The sequence below is a fragment of the Molossus molossus genome, unplaced genomic scaffold, assembly GCF_014108415.1.
Source record: "Molossus molossus isolate mMolMol1 unplaced genomic scaffold, mMolMol1.p scaffold_m16_p_8, whole genome shotgun sequence".
In the NCBI taxonomy this organism is placed as follows: domain Eukaryota; kingdom Metazoa; phylum Chordata; class Mammalia; order Chiroptera; family Molossidae; genus Molossus; species Molossus molossus.
Genome location: NW_023425402.1, coordinates 84375789 through 84393337, shown reverse-complemented (window position 1 = coordinate 84393337; position 17549 = coordinate 84375789).

Below are 17549 nucleotides of genomic sequence, written 5' to 3'. Positions count from 1 at the left end.
CCTAGGGTTTTGTTCTGTTCTTTCATTTGGGACCTGTTTCTTTGTCTCCTCATTTTGGCTGCCTCCCTGTGTTTGTTTCTGTGTATTACTTAACGAGTGGTATGGGGCTAGCTGAGACCAGAAGCTGCTCGTTTGAAAGAATTTAGGAAAAACCTGAAGCAGGATCCAAGACAGGCCAATCCTATGGTTAAGCAAGTGGCAACAGCTTGGGTGGGCCTGAACGTTGGGTGGGGCGGGGCCTCAGGGAATCACCAGGGCGGGGCTACCAGTGTGAGCCAGGTTGCTGGAGTCCCAGATATGGTAACTGTCTGCCACCCCAGGGAAGGGCTCACCAAAAGAACAAAGGCTTCTGACAGCACGTTTGTCCTAGAGAAAGCCCCCTCTCCAGCCCTCGCTCCAATGCCAAACAGCTCAGTTCTTCCCTGTATGTCTCTGGCGCCCCTCGAGCTGCCTCCCCTCCAAGCTTAGAGGGAGAGAGTCCGATAAGTCCGAGCGCGGGCCCTTTAGGGAGCTGCCTGGGGCTCCAGCCGCCTCAGCCTCCCTGAGCCTCAGTTCCCGCTGGTTTTTCAACCAGAAGTTATGGGGACTCTCTTCCTGGCCCTGGAACCCTGAGCGGGGCACCTGGTGTGGGACGGGGACCCCTCAGTCCTCAGGAAGGAACTTCCCAGCCGAGGTGTCCTCCTGATTTTTATCCGCCACACGTGGTTGTGGGACCAGCCCGTCCCCTCCGCCCCTCCTACCAGTCTGGATGCGGCTGCTGCTTTAATTCCGTAGTTGTAGGACTTCCATTCAGTTCGATGTCAGGCGGTTTTGAATGATGGTTGTAACTTTGATGTGGTTGTGGGAGGACGCGATACCACGGTTACCTCTGCTGCCATCTTGACCGGAAGTCTATTAAAATCTTTTAAAATTCATTTAGATTTGGCCCTGGTCAAGAAGCTCAGTTGGATAGAGTATCATCCCAATATGCCAAAGTTTTCGATTTTTACCTCTGGTCAGGGCACATACAACAAGCAATCAATGAATGCATAAATAAGTGAAACAAGAAATCTCTCTCTCTCACTTCCTCTCTCTCTTTAAAATCAATCAATAATAAAATTCATGTAGTTTTTTTCTTTATTATTTAACTTTGGAAATAAGTTTTAACTTTCATTATAAAAACAGATTATGGTTATATGAAAGAAACAATATCGCCTGAAATTAGTTGTTCTATGGGTTATTTACTTGGGCAAGGCCATAGTATAGTAGTTAGGTGTTCGTAATAAATATTATAAATATTTTCCACACTGAAACTAATATTGTCATGCTTTATGACAAAGAAATGTGTGGCTTTAATTAGCCATTTATATTTAATAGAGCATTCAAATATATTTTCTGGGAAAATGGAAGGAAGGGAGGGAGGGAGGCAGGGAGGGAGGGAGGCAGGGAGGGCGGGAGGGAAGGAGGAAATTAACTTGGTGTCTGCAAATAATCCATTGCCCCATCTTTACACAAAGCAGAATTAGGCAGCAACCCAGGCATGTTAGTTAGATTAGTAGGAAAGAATTTAAACATTGTCAACCTTATCCAGGTGATTCTCAAATCATATAATCTGCTCTTAATATGTAAATACAGCAAATTATCCCCAGCTCTAAGCGCTCTTTTCTCAAAATGTTTGTTCTACATTTTCATCAATTCCTCCTTTTGTATCATATGTATGAGTCACTCCTACTGGGAATCATTTGGGAAAAAGGGGATCTGAGGAATAAAAGCGGGTATTTTTATATTGTCAAGCATTAACTGGATTAACTTTCTAAAGGGCAAATGAGCAATGTCCACCAAAAATCTTTAAAAAGTTTTGATCCAGAAATGTTATTTGTACTGTAATAACTAAATACAATGTAAGCATTTAACCACATAATATTTAATATAGATTTTTTTCCTAAAAGGAAAGATACTGGGAGAAATCTTAATATCTTACAACAGGAGAATTAGTTGGGTAAATTAATTTTAGTTATACAATAGAGTAATATATAACCATTAAAAGTTATAATGTAATACACCTAGTGTTAGAGTGTGATTTTCAAAAGGTTAAAAAAAATGAATGTGTCAAAGGTTTTATTTAATTTCTTAGTTAATGAGAGAACCATAAGATGGTAAACTGGTCCAAAGGGCATTTGAGAAGGTAGGAATTTATGGTCAATTTAACGAACGAATGTTTAGATAAGACTTTGGGTTAGAAACAAAATTGGTTAATTTCCAAGATGACAATGAATCATAACCTTTGGGATTATCACCCCCCTCGCACACACACACCCTAGCCCATGAACTCAATAGAAATTATTTGTATCTCAACACAAATCTGCAAGTTAACCTCTGCCTCTACTGAGTCGTAAAGTAGTCTTTCAGGCAATAGAAAATCAATCAAAGTTGCAAGCCCAGGAATGCCTTGGAAAGACACCCACTTACCTCTTTTACCTATTTCTAAGTTTCAGGTGATTTTTCTGATACTACCTCCTAGGGTTGATGTGAGAATTGCATGTGTTAATACACGCAAAGTCCACAGAAAAGTGCCTGGCACAGAGTAATCATTAGCTATCATCATCATCAGCAGCAGCAGCAGCAGCAGCAGCTGCATCATAGCTGTATTTTTGGACTTTTGTTTATTAATTAAAATTATTTACTTATAAAGGGAAGGAGACAAAGCAAATAACAGAGTAGACATTTTCTAATGAAACTATATGTGATATATTGGAAGTTGAGAAAAAAGTTATCAGAAGAATAAGTGTTTCCTAAGAGAGGTTATTGAAACATTCTTAAGCAGTGCTATATCGCTCTGTTTGTTTCTAGAACACTGTGGGCTTGGGAGGTGGGAATCAACAATTTCTAGTGACAAAATTTAAAAGGTCTTGAACATTTGGACAAAGAATGAAACAAACTAGACAGTGGGAGGCAGAGAGGGGGAGGTTTTTTAGAATGCAGATTATCATCACTGGCAAAGCAAATGAATTTGAAAGCATCTCAATGGGGGATGATGAATAAGCTTCTCCAGTTAGAAATGGTAAATGGAAATGAATTTTATAATGCCCATATTTGGTCTTTTAAGATTTATAAAATGTCACTTTCATTTGCTTTATTGATGTTTTGCCTCAATTATGTTGTTTTAATAAGCATACAGCACATTATAACAGCTTTCAATGTTTAATTTTTATCATCAATTTCCCCAATGCTGTTTTCCCATCATAAGACTTAGGTTTCTCAATCACGAATTCTTCTATCACAGTGGTTTCAAGAACGCTGATGTTTTGGAAGTCTCATTTGTACTTCAGAGTCTGTGGAACAGATCATAGTCTTAAAATCTCTATTCCCAATTTCTATTGTAAACATCAGCTACAAGAAATAATCTCACAAGAGCTTGGCTAATAGAAAAGCTATTTACTCCAATTACTCTTACTTTAGCAAAAGTGACTCCTAAGCATCTAATCAGAGTTTTGGACCTCCTCCACAGAAAAAAAATAACATATGCTCATGGTGTGACATTTTGTATGTAATTTCAGGAGAATTATTGAGCCACTGAAATCTCCCTATGGGTCAGTTCAGCCTATAGAATACTACTGTTTTAGGGGGTTTTTTGTTTAAGATTTTATTATAGAGAATTTCAAACACACTCAAGAGTAGACAAGAATAGACAGAGTGGTTTAATGAACCTCCTTGTACACATCACCCATCCCCAACAGCCATTCGTCCCAGACCAATTCTGTGCCATTTCTATCCTAATTTGTCATTAAATCCAGCTAGACCATCAGCTAACCATACATCTAAGATACATTAGTGGCTCCTGGACTGCTTTCACCAAATTATCCTTAGGCATGATTATGACTGGGATACCTTGATGAATACTTGAAATGACTCTTAGAAAAAGTTTGCTTTTTTATCCCTTACAAATTCTTGTTGAGGAAGTTATCCACTCCATACCACTCCACCCCCTCCCAGAGGTCATTACTGGGACATCTGTACTTCTCCGAAACTCCTTTCAGATAATTTTATGACTACTATGAATCCTGTAATTGATCTTTTTTTTTTTTTAGATAGAGTAGGAGGGAGGGAGAGAGAGAAACATTGACATGAGAGGGACACATAGATTGGTTGCCTCCCGTACTACCCTAACCAGGGCCTGGGATCGAACCTGCAACTGAGGTACATGCTCTTGACCAGGAATCAAACCTGCGACTCTGGTCCACGTTGGACACTCTAACCACTGAGCCAAACCAGCCAGGGCTGATAATTTTTTATTAACATTTTTTGTTGGTAGTTTAAATACCGGTTGCAATTGTGAGTGCCACTTGGTTTTTCCATTATATTAAAACCCATTTCTGGCATAAAGGTTAAGTTTTGGTGTGATTATCATGTATTTTGCCATTTTATTGAACTTTAAAATTAATTCCTAGACTTTTTCTGTCACATCTTTTTAGTTGTCTACGTATGATAATGTATGATGTGTGTGATCATGTCATCCAAATATAACAACATTGTGGCTTCCTTTCTAATATGTATTTCTATTAATCTCATAGCACTGACCTACAATTCCAGAGTGCTATTAAATAATAATATTGATAAAGGATTATGTATATGTTTCTGATTTTAAAGGGAGTGTTTTTTAAGTTTCACCATGAAATATAATCTTGGTTTTGATTTCAAATTGATATGCTTTGTCACATTATTCCTTCTATTTTTACTTCACAAAATATTTGTTTCATTTTCTTTAAATAAAAAATGAGGGGATTCTCTCAAATACTTAAGTGACCTACTTAGAGATGAATATAGTCCACTCTTAAATTATTTATTAATGTTGTTATTTTAGTAAGTTTCCTAATATTAGATTTAACCACCGTTATATTCCTAGAATAAACCCCATTGCACATGGTAGGTTATTGTACATACCACTAAATTCTGTTTGATCTTTTGATTATAATTCTTCACATATATATCAATAAGTGAGCTTGATCCATGACATCTTATCTATATCTATTTGACACTGGGGTTTATTTTATAAAATGAAGTGAGCAAAATTTAATCTTTTTCTCTATTCCAAATTCCTTTCTATAGTATGGAAATTATTTTATCCTTGAAAGTAGGAAGCCATAAAAATTATTCCAAATTTAGAGTCTTTGGGAGAATATGGATAGCTTTCTCAATTTATTCCATATTTGTGTTTTGTGCAAATTTTAAAAAATCTTAATAGATGGTTTTACTTTTTAATTTGTTTTCATTTGTGTTAAAATGTGAAGATCTAAACTATGTCTTTAAAATGGATGAATTTTGTAGAATCTAAACTTTATTTCACTTTACGAAGTGAAATACAAGGGAGGAGGAGTCTAGAAGGAAGCATCAGAATGCTTGGATTTCCTAATGTTTAAAAGCAATTTTAAGCTTTTTACATTTAAGTGTAGTTTGATGGGTTTACAGATATTTTAGTTTTCTTCTATGGTTATGAGAAGACACAACTGGGAGGGATGATTGTTATTTAAAGTAGTTATAATGAATTCTGCTGTAAGAATCCAGTGTTGTATTGTGCTCTGATAATGACAGCAGCATAGAGATTGGGATATATGGGTGGCCAAATCTTGCACTGTCGTTTGTTAATTGCTGCAGCATGGAAGAAATGCTAAACTGGTGCCAAGTCCTAGTGCTAATGCTTTTGAGTCTGTGCTCACATATATTAAAATCTATATGGTACATGGTATGTACTCAGTGATTGTGACATTCTCTTCATTTATTCACATAATTTAGTTGTCCTATTGAGGAACTTATTGTCAAAATATTTAGGAGTTGTCAAAGGAAAAGGACAAACTAATTGCTTTCCTTGGTAAACACACTATGAATCACTCAGTGAAAAGGGGCATCCTAACTTATTCTTTCCAGTGTCAATGCCCAATCTTGAAAAAGAAGATTGATAACCAGATTTGACAGATAGCAGAATTCTGAATAAAATAAATTATATAAACTGTGCTGGTGCAAGATTTTATAACTAGTCCCTGCTTAATATAATAGAGTCTAGGCCTCAAACATGACTTAAGGCCTCAGTGGAGAGATTTAAGAAAACATTCAGAAGACCTTTGAAGCCTTCTGAGGACTGGTCAGAGATCACGTTGAGCATCACCCAGCCACTGAGAAAATCCTGCTGCCAATTCAGTCTTGGTGACTGAATCATTATAGAAAACATACACTCTGTGACAGTGTAGAGGTTGTAAAAGCCTTGTGGTATCTTTTGGAAGGTTCTCTGTTAAGAAAGACAATTCTGCCTCCTTAATATTTTATAACTCATATTAGTAGAAAAGAAGATTACCCAGTTCACCGAAGGGTCTTTTTATGCCAAACACAGAGTTGGCTAGGTCTGAGAATAAGATGAATTAAGATCAAACTTACTGGCCCAAGGATAGGAGCAAGTAGGGCCAGAGACATGTATCCAAAGGTAGCAGCTAAGACAGTTCAGGACAAGGACAATTAGGGGAATTGGGGGAAAAGGGAGCATCTGGTAGAAATGGGAAAAATTGTAGAGAAACTCAGTATATCTTCTTCAACTCATCACAAGATACAAATCTGTAATCCCTGGGCTGAAAGACACTGTTACAAATCACTGGGTTTTGACAGGCCTGTTGGTTTGAGACTATGTAATTAATATCTGCATCTTACTATAGAGACTACTGCAAACTCTGCCCACTGTGTATGGATTAGTCTTCAAACTAGTGAAGACTAATAACTAACCAAACCTTACATATTCTTCCGAATACAAACCATGTTAACAAAGATTCCAGCTTCTCAGAGTATCACGTGGACATTTCCCGGCATTCCTTGCGGTATTACAGACTCTGGGGGTCTCTGGCATAATCTAACAGTCCTCAGTTAGTTTGGTGAGCCATGAAGTCCATCACTTTGACAACTAGGGAACACATTTCTTCAGGGATCCACTAGGAAAACCTCAGAATCATGCTCCCCATAATCTGCCCAGGGTTTGCGATGGAAGAGCACACACCTTCACCAAAGGCCCGTTCTTCCACGTCCCACACCTCAACGAGCACTCAACCAGTGATGACCCCATCCTTTCTCTGATGCCTCCCACCAGCTCCTTCTCCATGCTCTTTGCTTATTAAAAACAAACAAGGAAAATCAACTCATTTCCTCCCCATCTATTTCCCTCTTTTTCATAACCAAATTTCTCAAAATGGTGCCACCAGCTCTGTGGTCACATCTCCTGGATGGTCCTCCACCCACACTGCTGTTGCGGCCACCCACCACTCCTTCAAAAAGGCCTCACTCAGTCACGCTCAACAGCACTGCTAAACCCAAAGGAGAGTTTCATGCACCTTACTTACCTGGCGGTGATCAGTCTCAGCCACATTCTACATGACCTTCACTCTCCACATTCCAGTCACACTGGCTTCTTTCAGTGTCTCGAGGTCTAGATTTCATAGCTGCTGTCCTTCCTTGAATTAAGACCCCTACTAAGGGGGCTTATCATTAACTTATGATACGTTTTCATGCATTGCTGTTTTGTCCATCCCAAACCCCCAGGGTCTAGCACACAAGAGACATTCGATATATATCTTTTAAACAAATATATTAAGTTATAGCACTTTTAGCAGGAATCATTATTCTAGTAGTATTCTTTAAGTGCTCTCTTTGTTCACAACTCTTCAATTTCTGTAAACCCACCACCTTAATCGCTCATTAAATCTGAAGAAAAATGGCCTCTGAGCAATTGGAAAAAGATTGACTATACAATCTCTGATTAGACTTAGCAGAATAAGGTAAAAAACCCTAGAGCTAAAAAAATCCCTCAAGGTCATCTAATGCCACCCACACTCCACACAAACATTATTGGTCTGCTGTGGAGAATACTGAAGTCTGGAAATGATTACTTAAGGCCCAATAGCTACTGAGTGGCAGAGCTGAAGCTAGAAACCAGCTGCCCATCCAGGGTTGGTTCCAGTGTAGTGACGATATTTTGATAACGAAGCACTGGGGCTGGATACTGGCACAGACACTGCATTTGCAGTCACTGTGCCTTTTTCCCTTGACTGCTTTGATTCAGAACTTGATCCAACTTCAGTTCTGCATCGAAATGAAATTCCAAATACGGAATCAGCCAGGTGTCATTCATAAGACAAGAGCTAGACAAGAGGTCTAAATTTGTTTTTTGTTACCATTTGTTGGAAGTTTTCATCTCAAGATTTTGCTTTTCAGCTGAGCAGCGTTGGTTTGTCTTCACTCTGGACTCTGTGTGATCCCAAGCATATCACCACAGTATTCATTCACCTAGTTGTTCCTTGACTCATTTGCTCACTGAACAGTCCTCTTTTGAGCACTTTGTATTTGCAGACCATGTGTTGGGTGCTGGGGAGGACATGGTGAATGGTGATGGGTAAGATGTTGTCCAGTCTTCAACAAACTTGGAAAACAAATGAGAGAGGAAAAGGCAATTGCATCCTTCTGGATGTAAGTAAACATGAAATCCAACGGTCTGCAGGAAAAGAGTGGACACAGAAGAAAGAAAATCCTAAGAAAGAAGGAAAAACTATTCACTGAAGTTTATTCATCCTGGACGACTGGTTATTTCCAAGGTCTGGATCATGGTGGTGCTGTGATCTGAGAGTGATCAATGAGTAATTTTTAACTATGGTGTGACAGAAAGAGCAAGAAAAGACTAAGATTGAGTCTTGAAACTATAATTCTCAATATGTAAACATTTATTCAAAAACATTTGTTGGGATCCCATGTGTACAAAAAGAATTCCTGTCACCGAAGGCCCCCGAGATATCTGGGGGAGAGACAGCTGCGTGATGCTGAGCGTGAGGGTGCACTCGAGACGTAAGGACAGCACAAAGGGGAAGCCACACTGCTGCTCGGACAGCAGCCAAACCTACACGTTTCTAAACGGGTCTGCATTATGAAATTCCTGAATTCAAAAGAGGGTAGCCCCTTCAGAGGAAATGTGCTCAATTTGATTTGCCCGATGAGGCAAAGACCATGGTCTACTCTATGTTTAGTCTTTAGTCCAGTCCTTCATCTTTCTCCAGGGTGACAGACAAACCAGTGCAGGGTCTCCCACTCTGCACAGCACAACAGTGGTAAGAGACAAGGGAATCGCATTTCCATGCTCTGCTTGATGATTGAATTACTCTGCTTCTTGAGCACAAAGTATTCATAATTTCAAACACAGAGTTTTTAATAAGCAAATACAGAACACTGTCAGCCTCAAAGGAAATGCAACGGAAAATTGAACTGAAGCAAATTCATTTGTAATTGTAACAGATTTTAAAGAAAACCTTAGGAAGTACAAAACTGAGCCCACTGGCAAAATTTGATCCATTCAAGTGGCCTGATCTTAACAATTTGAATAAATCAAGCAAGTTTTCATATAGCCATTCTCTAGGCTCTAGTCCATCTTGCATTATTCCACAACAGACCTACTTCTGTATGGGAGCATACCATTAAAAATGCAACAGCAAACCAGTTTTCAATGTAGACTGTTCCCTGAAAGCCACCTGTCCCCACCCCCACAACACTTACAGTGTGAAGGGGTGTGTGTGAAGCATAGCTAGAAATGGAGGTTGTTGCTTCTATTTACTCAGCAGGTATTGAACTCTCTATCTGCTAAATATGTTCATCTCAGTGGGAACTCCAAAGCACAATATTAATTCCCTCCCTAAATAATCGTTTCCATCATGTGAAAGAGCCGAACTCAGCAGCAAAGAGAATGTACTGCTTATAATGAAAGTGGGAGCACATTGGCAGAAGCTGGAGAGGCCCCTCAGGCAGTAAAATATAAGCCGTGGCTCTTCTCACCTCTTAGAGATCCAACTCAGTTTTGTGTTGCACATAACTGTGCTGTGCACACAGCCTGTGCTGAATAAACCTGTGGCAGCCCGAAAGATCAGCAGTTTTCCAGGGGATGAGGAAATAAGCTGCTGAGGACAATCTCACCAGCAACCGAATAAACTCAAGTGCCCAACTAACTAAAAAAAATTAATTAAAAGCAGAATCATTATGTTTCCACGTGCAGAGACTAAGTCTGAAGCGAGGTGAGTTTTCTTCCATCGCGCCTCTAGAGGACATATATTTGAATATTCCCAAAATAGAAAAGGCAAATCAGAATGCAAATGCTTTAAATAGAAGCAGCTCTTGTATATGAAGGAAAACCGTGTTTCAGCAGTGTTGCGGTTACTTCTCTACTTTCTGCACAAAAAGATGCTATCCACCGAGTTCTGCACCGGAGTCGTCCCTGTCTTTCTTCTTCTGGTATTCCTCAAAGATAAACAGTGTTTAAAAAATTTTTTAATTATGTATTATAAGTGAAAGAACTGTCTTGAATAGGTACATACTGTAAGATTCCATTTATGTAACATTTGGGAAAAGGCGAGAATATAGGTGCAGAGGTCAGATACATGGTTGTCAGGGGTTTGGGGTGGAGGGAGGATCTGAATATGGCTTGGAGGTATTCTTCAGGATATGAAAATTATTCTGCATCTTGTCTATGGTGATTACAAGAATCCATGCATGATAAAAACTTATAAGACCGTACACCAAAAAAAGTAAATTTTGCGGTATAGAAATGTTTTAATGGGTTTGGAAGTCAATATGACAAATGAGCTTCTCCTTGCTATTATGATGCTGGGTTTTCAGCTTCTCAACTACAGTCTTAACATCGGTAGGTATTATTCTTTCCAGCACCCTCACAACATTGTTACCGTAGTGCCGTCTAAGCCTCCTAAGCCACTTCGATAATATAACTCAAATTCAAGTCATTGGTGGTTGGTGTGAAGCATCCACTTTTTCCATTTTCCTGACTTTCAATTTGTTTCTCTAGCTTTTGGGCCATTATTTTTAAGTACATAACTAGCAAGATAACCAGAAACATAAACAACAGGATATTTTACTAATCATATACCCAAAAGGTAAGTCTCACCACAAATTCTCTTAATTGTTCCTCCCCTCTTCCTTCTTTAAAACAATGACCAGAAAGTTCATATATATTAAACTTTTAAATTTTGACTTATATCCATATTCTCTGATAGGTAAAAAAAAAAAAAAAGAAAGGTATCTTATTATTGTTTTAACTTGTTTAATAATTATTAGTGAGGTTTGTATCTTTATATGTGACATAGGATTTGGGCCAGGTTATATCTTTTTCTGTGAACTACATGTTTTGCCCATTCTGGGATTAAGATTTTTCTCAGGGCACTCTGGGTGCTCAGGAACTCACTGGGCAGTGGGGCGTGGGCGCTCTGCTTCCCCTCACACCCAAACAGGCCCCGTCACCATTTCTACTCTTACAGACGGCCTCTGGGTCAGCAGCAAATGGTCCCTTCTAACCTAGGCTGGCCTCTTCTCTGGCATTTCCACCAGAAATGGGGCAAAGGATTGCTCTACTCTCAGATTCCCCAAACTTAAAGGGGGGGGGTCCTCACATGGAGGACAGAGTCCTGCCCACACCCTGCCTCGGTATCCAACTCTCTTTCCGCCCCTCCCCATGCTCAGGTCAGGGCTCTTATTTGGCCTGGGCAGAGGCGATGGGAGCTTTACTCCGTCAGTCACCTTGCTGCAGCCAGTTTGTCGGACAAACAGGACTGGTGATGTTACCTAAATACAACTCTGTTGTTGCCTTTCCCCATCCCTGTAAACACTGTTCTGTGAGGGTGAGCTGCTCCTTCACCAGGTAATGTTACGGTCTCTCACTAGGACCTATAGACACCTCCCCAAACTGGCTCTTAGTGCCTCATATTCACATCTCTACCCTTGAGAAGAGTCTATTCCGACCTCTCCCCAGTCTGCCCTCCAGCCCCTGCTACCTTGTGCTTCTCCGGCATGGTGACTCCATTTATCCCGTGTCAGATTCTGAACCGTTCTTGTGCAAATCCTCCACAACCTATCATTAATGTGATGCACTCACCTTCTCCCGTCTATTTATCGCATTCCTTTGATGTGAGTGCTCCGTTGAACTTTCCTCTGCATTTTCACGTGTCACTTAACTCAGGCAGCCTTTCCTCCAGGTGTCAATGGAACCCGAAAAGAACAGCTCACTCCCATCTCTAGAGCTGAAATCTTTCCACCACACCTCTTGGGGGAAATTAATGTTGTTTGTATATTAAGGCTTTCCTATTTTTCTAACATCTCTAATATTTCTTATATTAAAATGTAAAAGGCCCTGGCCGGTTTGGCTCAGCGGTTAGAGCGTCCGCCTGCGGTCCAGAGACCCGGGTTCGGTTCCCGCTAAGGGCATGTACCTCGGTTGCAGTTTGTCCTCGGCCCTGGTTGGTCGTGCGGGTGGCAGCCACTCGATGTGTCCCTTTCACATCGATGTTTCCCTCTCTCTCTCTTCCTCTCTCTCCCTCCCACTCTGTCTGTACAAAAAATGGAAAAATGTCCTCGAATGAGGATAAAAAAAAAAATGTAAAAGCCCTATATCTGTTTATTATTAACTTTTTCTCTTAATGATATGACATAAAATATTCAACTTATCTTTTTATAAAATGAACAAGAAATAGCCCTATTATTATATCACCTAATAATTATATCTTAATATCTCATATTGTTTTAGAATTTGGAGGTCATCTTTTTTCAATCTCTAGGTCTGCCTGAAGAATCCTATAAACAAAGAAAAATTTTTCAACAATGACATCACTACCCCCACAATGGATCCTCTCAGCCATTTTCCACGTGCACTAACTAGGTGTTTTGATCCACATCATATAAATATGCAGGTGGTTCTATTTTCCTGTTTCTATCTGGGAACCTGATAGAGCGTGCCCAGAGCCCCAGTGAGCATGTCTTCTTTAAGGCCTCAATTATTTCTCAATACAATGGGCACCAGAAGGAGCATTTTAAACCCTTTCATGTGTTAGGAGAGCACTATTTAATAGTGTGCTCCCCTTCTGGGTTATGTTGCCCCCATCTGGAGGAGATTTGGAAAATGGGGGGGCATATTTAGTTGTCATAGTAACTGGAGTTTAGTGCCTGGGGATCAGGAATGATAACTTCCCACAATGCTCAGAACCATCCCACACTATAGAGTAGTGTCCAATTCAAAATGCTAATCATGCCCTTCGTTGAAACAGTGATTTAATGGAGTGTAGCTTGTATTAGTCAGGGTTACATTTTTTTTAACTTATCTTTATTGTTGAATGTATTATAGTTGTCCCTCCTTTTTTCCCTCATTGAACGCTTCCTCCCCACTCCTGGGCCCCTTCTGCCTCACCCACACTATTGTCTGTGTTCATTGCTTATGCATATATGCATATAAATTCTTCGGTTTATCTCTCCCCCACCCTTCCCTTTGAGGTTCTTCAGTCTAACAACCAATTTACACTTCCTAATCCCTTCACCTTTTCACCTATTCCCCCAACCCCCCTTCCATCTGGCAACCAACAAAAAGTTCTCTGTATCTATGAGTCTGTTTCTGTTCTGCTCATGCATTTTGTTTATAGATTCAATTGTTGATAGATATGTATTTATTGCCATTCCATTGTTCATATTTTTGTTCTTCTTCTTCAATACCCATCAACATTTCATGTAATACTGATTTGGTGATGATGAACTCCTTTAGCTTTTTCTTGTCTAGGAAACTCTTTATATGTCCATCGATTCTAAATGATAGCTTTGCAGGATAGAGGAATCTTGGTTGTAGGTTCTTGCTTTTCATCACTCTGAATATCTCTTGCCTCTCCCTTCTGGCCTGCAAAGTTTCTTTTGAGAAATCGGCTGACAGACTTATGGGAACTCCCTTGTAGGTAACTAACTGCTTTTAATATTCTCTCTTTGTCTTTAGCCTTTGGCATTTTGATGATGATGGGTCTTGGTGTGGACCTCTTTGGGTTCATCTTGTTTGGGACTCTCTGTGCTTCCTGGACTTGTATGTCTGTTCCCTTCACCAAGTTAGGGACGTTTTCTGTTGTTTCAAATAGGTTTTCAATTTCTTGCTCTCCCTCTTCTCCTTCTGGCACCCCTACAATGCGAATGTTGGTGTGCTTGAAGTTGTCCCAGAGGATTCTTACACTATCCTCGTTTTTCTGGATTCATTTTCTTTTTGCTATTCTGATGGGGTGTTTTTACTTTCTTATCTTCCAAATCAATGATTTACTTCTTGGCTTCACCTACTCTAATATTGATTCCCTATAAAGTATTCTTTATTTCAGTTAGTGCATCCTTCATTTCTGATGGGTTCTTTTTTATGCTCTTGAGGTCTTCACTAAGTTCCTTGAAGTCCACACTAAATTTTCTCACTAAGTTCTTGAGCATCCTTATAACCAGGGTTTTTAACTCTGCATCTGTTAGATTGTTTGTCTCTGTGTCATTTAGTTTCTTGCCTGGAGTTTTGTTCTGTTCTTTCATTTGGGACATGTTTCTTTGTCTCCTCATTTTGGCTGCCTCTCTGTGTTTGATTCTATGTATTAGGTGGAGTTGCTATGTCTCCTTGGCTTTGTGGGGTGGCTTAGTGTAGTAGGTGTCCTGTAGGGTCCAGTGGCACAGCCTCCCTGATCACCCCAGCTGGGCCCCCAAGGTGCATCCCTCCTGTGGACTGTACACTCTTCAGTTGTAATTGAGTCTTTATTGCTGTTGGCACATCAATGGGAGGGATTTACTCAGGCTGATCAGCTGCAAGGATTGGCTGTGCCCACTGACCACTGACTTCTGACTACCTTGCAGGATCAGCTGTGCACGCCAACCACACAGAGCAAGGCTTACTTCAGCAGGGCTCTGGTGCCCACTCCTTGAGCCCACTCCTTGAGTGTGTCACTTGTGGAGGTGGTTGGGTGGTGGTGTTTCGATGCGGTCTGAAGCTGTCCACTGTGTGTGCTGGCTCTGGGACAAGGTCAGCCATTGCCTGTGTTCTACCTGGGGCCACCAGGTAGAAGCAACAAAGCAATCTGCAGATGGCTGCTTCTTGTGCTGGTCTTAGAGGTGCCCAGGCAAGGCTAAACTTTGAACCAAGGCTGGATGCTTCAGTGCCAGGCCTGGGGCCACTTAGCAAGAGGTATGGGCCTCATTGAGGCTGGATGCTATTTGTTTGAGAGAATGTAGGAAAATCTGAAGCAGGAGCCGAGACAGGCCAATCCTATGATAAAGCCACTGGAAACAGCTTGGTGGGTGGGGAGCCAAAAGTTGGGTGGGGCGGGGCCTCAGGGAGTCAGCAGGGCGGGGCTACCAGTGTGAGCCAGGTGGCTGGAGTCCCAGATATGGAGACTGTCTGCCGCCCCCGGGAAGGGCTCACCAAAGGAACAAAGGCCTCTGACAGCACGTTTGTCCCGCCCTCGCTCCAATGCCAAACAGCTCAGTTCTTCCCTGTGTGTCTCTGATGCCCCTCGAGCTGCCTCCCCTCTAAGCTTAGAGGGAGAGAGTCCGATAAGTCTGTGCGTGGGCCCTTTAGGGAGCTGCCTGGGGCTCCAGCCGCCTCAGCTTCCCTGAGCCTCAGTTCCTGCTCGTTTTTCAACCAGAAGTGATGGGGATTCTCTTCCTGGCACTGGAACCCTGAGCTGGGCACCCGGTGTGGGACAGGGACCCTTCACTCCTCATGGAGGACTTTCCCAGCTGAGGTGTCCTCCTGATTTTATCCACCACACGTGGGTGTGGGACCAGCCCGTCCCCTCCGCCCTCCTACCAGTCTCCATGTGGCTTCTTCTTCAGTTTCATAGCTGCAGGCCTTTCCTTCAGCTCCATTTCAGGTGGTTCTGAAAGACGGTTGTTCTGTAGTTTAGTTATAATTTTAAGTGGTCGTGGGAGGAGGCGATACCGTGTTTACCTACCCGCCACCTTGACCGGAAGTCCTAGTCAGGGTTTTTAGTTGCAAATAACAGAACTGACTCTCACTAGTCTATGTGAAAAGGGGACTTCAGAGTATAGGATAATCAGCACTCACAGAATCCCCAGAAGGTCCAGGGAATCAGCCTAGGCAGCCAGGCAGCCAGAAAAATGCCCCATCACACTACCAGCTGCTCCAGAGGAACCTTGTTGGCACTACCCTCCACAGTGTGCATTACCTACAGAGGGTTTGGATCCCCAGAGAGCACCTTTGCCAGAATGGAGTGATTTCATGTGGGGTCCCCTCTTGCTTGGTGGAGCCCAGGTCATGTGTCTAAACACCAATGACACAGAAAGTTGAGGAGGTGAGTTCCTGGCCTCTACCTCGGGACCTCTACCCTGGGAAAGAAGGGCTCACAATGTAGGAAGTTCCCCAAACATAAGAAGGGTGTTTGAAAGATGCTAGGCAGTCACTGGGTGTGACAAATGTCCAGGAAATCATTAAGTGCCCTCTTCACATTCCCTTTCATAAAGACACTTTCCAAGTGTAGAACTGATAAAAATAGCTTCAAATTTGTCTTCCAGAATCTTAAAAAAATATACTTAGTCTCTCTCACTTTGCATACCCATTCTATTTTCTCTACCTCAATTCCTGAAATACTTTTTGGATTGGTGCACACATACCACTTTTGTTTTTTCCCCCAGCATTTAATCCAGCTATGAGACTCATATTTTTGTCCTCTCACCTCCTACAACTTTATATATCCCACATATGCATTTATAAAAACAATACTTTTTCAAATTATGGGTATGATATATGTTATTTTATGGGTAACTATGTCTTATTTTCAGAAGTATACAAAGAAACTACATTGTGCATTGGTTCATAGACATAATCATGACGGTATTATGCCCATGTGGTTTTGGGCAGGAATCGTGGGGTGTAATCTGAAGTGTTTTACCAATTTGCTTTATGGTTACTCAAGGTCAAGAGCTCCAAATACCACATAACTGCTTAAGCTGACAGGACTACAGTAGATGGGTCAGACAATGTAACACAGAAATAGACAGGACAGTGGCTTTTGAAACATAATTTGAACCACTAAAGGAAAAGAAACATTAGTATACTGGAAACAATTAATTGATTTCTCAGTTTTACTGTTCCTATCTTTGAGGCTGTAACAGAACTTCATGGCCTTCCAACAAATAACTAATGAGGGGATATGCAGGGGAATAACTATTGAAGTTTACATCTTAAAATGATCCAAAATTGCCTGAACTTATCAGTTACATTTAATGATGCAAATAGCTAGTTTTGAACATATTACACAACAGAAGATATTAGCACCTTCCCTCAGCTCTCAAATTACCATATTATCCCTAAAACCGATCCAGGAAAGAAATGCGATAGGTAGTGTCAGAATTCACTCAGAGTGAATTGCTCTAGTGTTCGTTTTTCCTATGAATGAAATAATCCGAGGGTTTGTCTTGTTAGCATGTGCACTGCTCTCAAATTTACATAGTGACTTAGAAATTATATTTTTTAAGTGCACTATTTTTTTCTCTCTACCTTAATAAAAATTGGAATTCAGGAACACATCTATAATTTGTTCAGCTTAAAATTGTTAGAGATGAGATTTGAAAAAGATGAAAACCATGGATGATGATAGATTATCCATTCATCAATTTGTGTTTGGAGATACTATAGATTGTTGTCTTTAATTATGAAATGAAATAAAATTTTAATTTGTTACATAATGTGGTAGCTGGTTTAT